Genomic DNA, 7,587 nt, shown 5'->3' on the forward strand with positions numbered 1-7,587 from the left:
GTTATAACCTGGTCTTTATTTTTTTTGCTTTGAATGTTCCTGATGGATTTAAATCCAGAAAAAAGCGTTTCAGTCGCATACTGATTTATAAAGGGTTATTTTCATATGTTAAATTATGTATTCTTTATTCAAAATTGGGGAGAAAGTTGTACTGTTTTTATCAATGTAAAATCCTGAAATGAATTCTGACACAAGACGCTTTGAATTCGCAATTCTTTCATGTTTCTGTAAGACTTTAAATACTGAACAAGCGCAAAAAGCATAAACCTGTTCACTCAAATGAAATCTATTTGAAAGGAAAATTAATTTGACAAAGAAAATTTGAAGGTTTTTCTTGTCCACCTAACTTTTATACAGATATGTCAAAATCTTTTTCGATTGCAGAAAAGAAATCTTCGTAAACAAAAAGGTGTTCAAATTGTATAGTTTGTATTTCATTAATTTTCAATAAAATTTTAATACTCATGTCAAACAAAAATTGAAATAACATGTACCTGTACTGTAATGAACAAATATCCTAACACTTCATGGATATGAAAAGGTGCTTGCTTCAAAAAGGGAGATTTTAACAAGCTCAATAACTGTTTGATATCGTACACAAAATATTTATAGAAATGTTGAAAAACAAAAGCGACATTTCAGAAACAAAAGTGACGAAAAAAAAATTTAACAGAACAAAATCGAAAGTTCTTTCTCGGGAAATATATAAAAAAAAAAAGGAAAATCACAAAAATAACGAACTCCGAGTTAAATTCAAAACGTAGAGTCCTTAATCAAATAGCAAAATCAAAAGCTCAAACACATCAAACGAATGGTAAACAGTTATTTAGTCGACAGTAATTTACAAATGTTCAAATCTCGTAAATCTCGTAGGTTAATTAGAAAGGGACAAATCAATGAGATTTACAAATTCAGAGGAATCCCGATTAACCCGAAAATGAGCGACACTTGGAGGGTCGAGAGGTTAAACGTCTCAAGCTGTACCTGCACCACCCACCGTGCGAATTAACACTCACTTAAAACATTACATTCAAGAATTCAAAACAATCTGCAAAATAACAGATCCGACTTATGCCGTTATCTAAACATCGAAGACTGCGAAAAAGTCGGTAGTGAGTTGAGACACTGACATATCGTATCCGCCAATTCATAAAAGCTGAGAAATTAGTAGTAACTTGAACTTACAAATACCAATTCTAAACTCAAGTTCAAATAGGATATAGAACAAATGTTACAAACAAAAGTATATCTATCATATTTTCATTTTCATAGTCCACTAAAAAAGTGTGCATAAACACAAATGCACATCTAGAGCATACTGTATAAAGTATTGGATTAATCAAAGATATCAGTAAATTCCATAAAAAATAATAATTCATATCTTGTATACAGATGTGGTCTGACTTGCATAGGCCCCTTGTTTTATATTTACTTCATTTGCATAGTCACGCTTTTGCACTACAAAAAAGTACTTTTGTTACTTGCATGTCTCTTTGGTATCTTTAACCTCTTTTGAATATGATTTTAATTTTTTTGTACATTGAGTCATAAATAGCTTCTTTGTTCTTTTTTTTTTACAAGTGTCTAAAAGAACTCCGAATCATATGAAAATAAGAAGAGATCGGCAAGGAGAGGCGCACAGTTCGTTCCTAAAGAAACATTTGATCAGTTTGATGGAGTTTCTTAATTTTTGACAACATATTTGGTGAATTTGGAGGCAATTGTTTTCAAACAAATTGTCGGCATTTCATGGGAACGAACTGTACGCCTCTCCTTGCCGACCTCTTCTTATGTTTTTTAATTCAGAGTTCCTTCAGATGGCTTGTCAAAAACAAGAAGAACATTTAGGTATATTGATGATGTTCTTTCCATGAACAATACATCCTTTTCAGATTGGGCTCCATTAATATCCCTCTATTTCATTTTAAAACTAAATAATAATGAATCCACAGAATATTGAACGCATCTATCCCATCATACTATAGATAAAGGATACAACAGATACAGTCAAGGGATTTGTATAGTAATAGTATTACTATACAAATCCTTGATACAGTTAAGTCTGCCTCGTATCTTGACTAACATATAGAAATTGACAATGAAGGTCGTTTGCAAACAAAACTTTAGATGATTTCAGTTTCCTAATTATGAACTTCCCATTTCTATGTAGCAACATTCCAGCAGCCCCTGCATATGGAGTATATATCTCCCAATTGAAACGATATTCCCGGGCTTGTATTGACTATGATCATTACTTTGACAGAGGGTTGCTGCTCACAAGGAAGCTTTAAACAAAAAATTACAAATTACGGACACCATCACGAGTTGGATGACCGTTATGGAGTCTCTGTTTCAGAGCAGATATGTTTCTTATGTGGTTACTACAATCCCGTTCCCTTTTCCTGAATGTGACGTAACAAATTGGACTTATAACTTGGTGTGTACTAACATGAGCAACGAGACGAGTGTTGTATAGGATCTGATTATCCTCCCAGAGCACATGAGATCACCCCTTGTATTTGGTGGGGTTACGGTTGCTTAGCACTTATTTTTCTATATTGTATTTTTTTTAAGCCATCACATTGTCAGTTTATTTTCGATTTATGAGTTTGACTGTCCCTCTGGTATCTTTCGTCCCTCTTTTATACAAGTGAGAGATTTAGCTAGCTATGAAAACCAGGTTTAAACGACCATTTTCTTCAAACAAAAATGCCTGTTACAAGTCAGGAATATGAATGTTGTTAGCCATTCGTTTGATGTGTTTGAGCTTTTGATTTTGCCATTTGATTAGGGACTTTCAGTCTTAAATTTTCATCAGTTTGGTATTTTTGTTATTTTACTTTTAATTTGTTCATGGTAAGTTTCTGAATTTTATATGTTGAACAATAAAAGGTATTTTAATGAAAAACATAAAAAAAAATCGGTGAAGTAAAAAACATAAAAATATTCCATCCATTGACCAAACTCATCTTTTCTTAGATCCTATATGATACAAACCACTTATGTATGCCCACTTCTTTTGCTTCCTATTATAAATTATCCTATTCAAAGCTTTCGTAATCATTTCACTGAATGTTAAACTCTAATCTCAGATTTATCCATTTGAGCCCTGTATCCCTGTTCAACCTGGATTAGTTTTTGCTTAAACCATTTATATGATTATTATACCAAATACTACTGCTGTCACCTTTATTGCCCCCCCCCCCCCTTTATCAACTTAACATCATATGGTCTATATAGACAAAGGGGCACTTAAATCAGATTAACTACACAGAACGTTTGCCTATATCAAGTCAGGCTATCTGGACAATGTGTTGTTGGTTTTTTTGTTGGCAAATCTTTTATTTTGATACTGGTTCTTGGTGTGTCTTTTGTACATTTTGGGGATTCTTGTTAACATTTTAATGTATTATAAACAAAAATTTAAGATGCTAAAAATTGTGTACATGATAAAAATAAATACATAAATTTGATTTCATTTTAGTACCAATTATTTAAAAATATATTCTCCAGTAGCAGAACACATGAATGTTTGGGCTTTAAAAATCCATTGTTTGCCTGCATGCTATCCGATTGAAATACTGTGTGTCCAACCTTCACTTACAAATGTCTAAAAACATCTGTTTTAAAGACCTTTTCGGATCCTCTTGTTTTGTCAGATAAATAGTTTCAAAAATTTGAAGGCTGGAATTTTGGAGTATTGTCAAATCCTTGTAAGTAAAGCCTAGAGACAGGATATGTATTTAAATCAGATTGGTCTGCATGCACAACACTTATTTTTTAGCTTTCTGCTTTCAGACCAAATTTTTTATTGTAATATATACTTCGTCTATGAGACCTTCTACAAAGAGGGACGAAAGATACCAAAGGGACAGTCAAACTCATAAATCTAAAACAAACTGACAACGCCATGGCTAAAAATAAAAAAGACAAACAGAAAAACAATAGTACACACGACACAACATAGAAAACTAAAGAATAAACAACACGAACCCCACCAAAAACTAGGGGTGATCTCAGGTGCTCCGGAAGGGTAAGCAGATCCTGCTCCACATGTGACACCCGTCGTGTTGCTTAAGTGATTACAAATCCGGTAAATAGTCTAATTCGGTAGGTCATATTCATGAAAGGGAAGGGGATTGTAGTTACGACGTAAGGAACATATCCGATATCATTTGTGAAACGGTTATTCCATAACGGTCAACCAACTGGTGATGGCGTCCGTAAAATTTACGAAGGGATGATTTCAACTTCACCATTTGGAACTCTTGGTTTAATAGCTTCCTTGTGAGCAGCAAACCTCTATCAAGAAAATCATGATAGGAAATGCAAGCACGGGAATATCGTATCAATTGGGAGATATATACCCCGTATGCAGGTGCTGCTGGAATGTTGCTACTTAGAAATGGAAAGTTCACAATTGGAAAGCTGAAATCATCTCTTTTGTCGTAAAGTTTTGTTTTCAACCGACCCTCATTGTCAATTTTTAGATGTAAGTCAAGATATGAAGCCGACTTAACTGTATCTGTAGTATCCTTTATCTCTAGTTCGATTGGATAGATGCGTTCCACATAGTCACCAAATTTTGAATTGTTTAGTGAAAGAACATCATCTATATAGCGGAAAGTAGAGTTAAAGAATATTGCTAACTTCTTATCTTTCTTCCTAAGAAGTTCCTGCATGAAGTCAGCCTCATAATAATAAAGAAACAAGTCGGCGAGTAGAGGGGCACAGTTTGTTCCCATTGGAATGCCGACAGTCTGTTGAAAAACACGTCCTCCGAACGTAACAAATATGTTGTCAATCAAGAAATCAAGCATCTTGATAATATCAGTTTCAGAGAATTTTTTGTTTGAATCAGAGTGATTCTTTACAAAGTAGGATTTATCCCTCCCTAAGACAAGATACTTGTATCTTCGTTGGCCATTCTTTTTTATGAAGCAAAGTAATATCAACTCTTTCAATTTGTCTTTTAGTTTGGAATGTGGAATACTTGTGTACAGGGTAGAAAAGTCAAATGTTTTAATACTGTTACAAGATGAAAGAGAGTTAGATTGTATGTACTCTAAAAGATCTTTTGAATTTTTAAGTATCCACATCTGATTCACGCCACCTCTAGAATAGGCAGTTTCACAATAACTTTGAAGCCCGTCTTTGATTGCTGATAAAATAGATGTTAATAATTTAGAAAGAGGTTTCGTGGAGCACTTGGAAGACCCAGCAATATACCGTTGTTTGTAAGGACACTTATGTAGTTTAGGTATCCAATACAGTGATGGAAGATCCAGTTCTTCATCTTTGGTTGAAATTCCAAAGGAACATAGAACAGACCTATGATTATCCAGGATTTCCTCTTTGGTAAGTGTCGTGAGGGTATATGTTGAGTTACCAAGTGAATTGTCAATACCTAATTCGTTTATCAAGCAGTTGATGTAGTGACTTTTACACACAAAAACGATGTTATTTGGGGCTTTATCTGCAGGGACAACAACATATTTGTCATGGAGGTCGGATATGTGTTTTGCAACATTTGGGTCTTTAAAGATTGACGTAGCATGGTTATTGATGGACCCATTCAGTTTCTTAATTCTGATTTGTATCAACGACCTCACTGCCTTAATCCATTCGGAAAGAGTGTCTACGTCTTCCTTCTCGCGCTTAGCCCATTGCCTGGCATAATCCTCGACTGAATCCATCAAAATTTTAAAGTTGTATTTCCAATTGATGGATTTAGGCTCACGATATTTGGGACCTTTCGATAACACATTTCGTAGAGAAGTGTTATTAACAATGTTAAGGTCACCGGTAATAACGTGGCCAGCAGGATTATATGTGAATTTGGAACTAGCACAAGTGCAATCAGGAGGTTTAGACTTGAAGTCGTCAATATCGAGATCCTGCAAAACGCGTTTGTAATTGAAAATTTTAGTTGCAATAGGTTTGGTATAGGTATAAGAAATTATTGGTACAGACTGGTCTTTGAAATAAGGAGGTATTTTCGATTGCACTAATTTATGATGAAGGATATTGCCTAGGTTGACGCCATCGAGACCTTTGTTGGCAAAGGAAAGATTAAGAAAAGATCTTTTCTCTTTTTCATCTTTTCCAATGCGAACTGGCTTGAAAAGTCTGTGACTTGCAATATCCGAAATTATAGCTTCAATTTTGTATTGGTTTGAATGAGGGTTTGTAACAGTGGATTCCAAACATAAATTGAACAGAGAATGAAGTTTCGAAAGGGGTAATGAATAAAGTTTCGTGCGAATGTGATGAATACCTAACGGCTTTTGTATGAATGGCAGCAAGTCATTAATAGAGACATCATGCAGAGAAGGTGATGTATAATGACGATGACCATGACTGCGTCTACGTCGAGGAGTCGAGTTGAAAATATTCATCACATTCACCGAGTTACACGAAGGACTAGATAGAATACCTATACCATCAATTTTGTCATTGCAGCCATAAGGTGTTGCAGTTCCCAATTGTCTAATCCAGTAGTCTTCTTTTTGTCTACGGAGAGTCGTTGAAAGATTAGGATTGTTAGAGCTATGGTATATCTTTTCGATAATGCGAACTGTCATAGAAACGATGGAATGATCGGGCTGATTGAAATGCTGGTATAGAATGTCGTTAGCATTAAGGTTAATGTCTGATCTATGACCGCACATACGTTTGTTAAGCCTTCCTTTCGTTTCACCGACATATACCAATCCGCAAAGGTTGCACTCTAATCCGTAGACGACATTTATCGATTTACAATTCAGATCATCGTAACTTCTGGTAAAATATGACTTCTTGGTCAAATTGCTAGTGAATTCAGCATCTGTAATTAAAATAGCACAAGTTTTGCAGCCTTTGGTCTCACATTTTGAAATGCGACAGTGTTGTACTGTGTCATCAAACACCAAAATGTCTTTAAGGAGAACTGAACATGGCTGTATATGTGTAATATTGCTATTGTCACTAGGACGATGATCTGAATGAGTCGTGTTTGAGATATTTGTCATGTCTGGTGATGAGGGGACACCTGCCGTATCAGACGACACCGTGTCCATGGTGACGTCTGTTTCTGACCTTTTTATACTGGGCGACGTTCGAGCCAGTTTCCTGTTTAATCTTCGTAAGTTCATGCAATTGTAGTTTTGCTACTAGGCGGATGATGTCCTCGGGGACAAAATGTCCACCAGCAGAGACATCGACCCAGTGGTAATAAAAGAGGGACGAAAGATACCAAAGGGACAGTCAAACTCATAAATCTAAAACAAACTGACAACGCCATGGCTTAAAATAAAAAAGACAAACAGAAAAACAATAGTACACACGACACAACATAGAAAACTAAAGAATAAACAACACGAACCCCACCAAAAACTAGGGGTGATCTCAGGTGCTCCGGAAGGGTAAGCAGATCCTGCTCCACATGTGGCACCCGTCGTGTTGCTTAAGTGATTACAAATCCGGTAAATAGTCTAATTCGGTAGGTCATATTCATGAAAGGGAAGGGGATTGTAGTTACGACGTAAGGAACATATCCGATATCATTTGTGAAACGGTTATTCCATAACGGTCAACCAACTCGTGATG

This window comes from Mytilus galloprovincialis, chromosome 2 (assembly GCF_965363235.1).
Source record: "Mytilus galloprovincialis chromosome 2, xbMytGall1.hap1.1, whole genome shotgun sequence".
Lineage (NCBI taxonomy): Eukaryota > Metazoa > Mollusca > Bivalvia > Mytilida > Mytilidae > Mytilus > Mytilus galloprovincialis.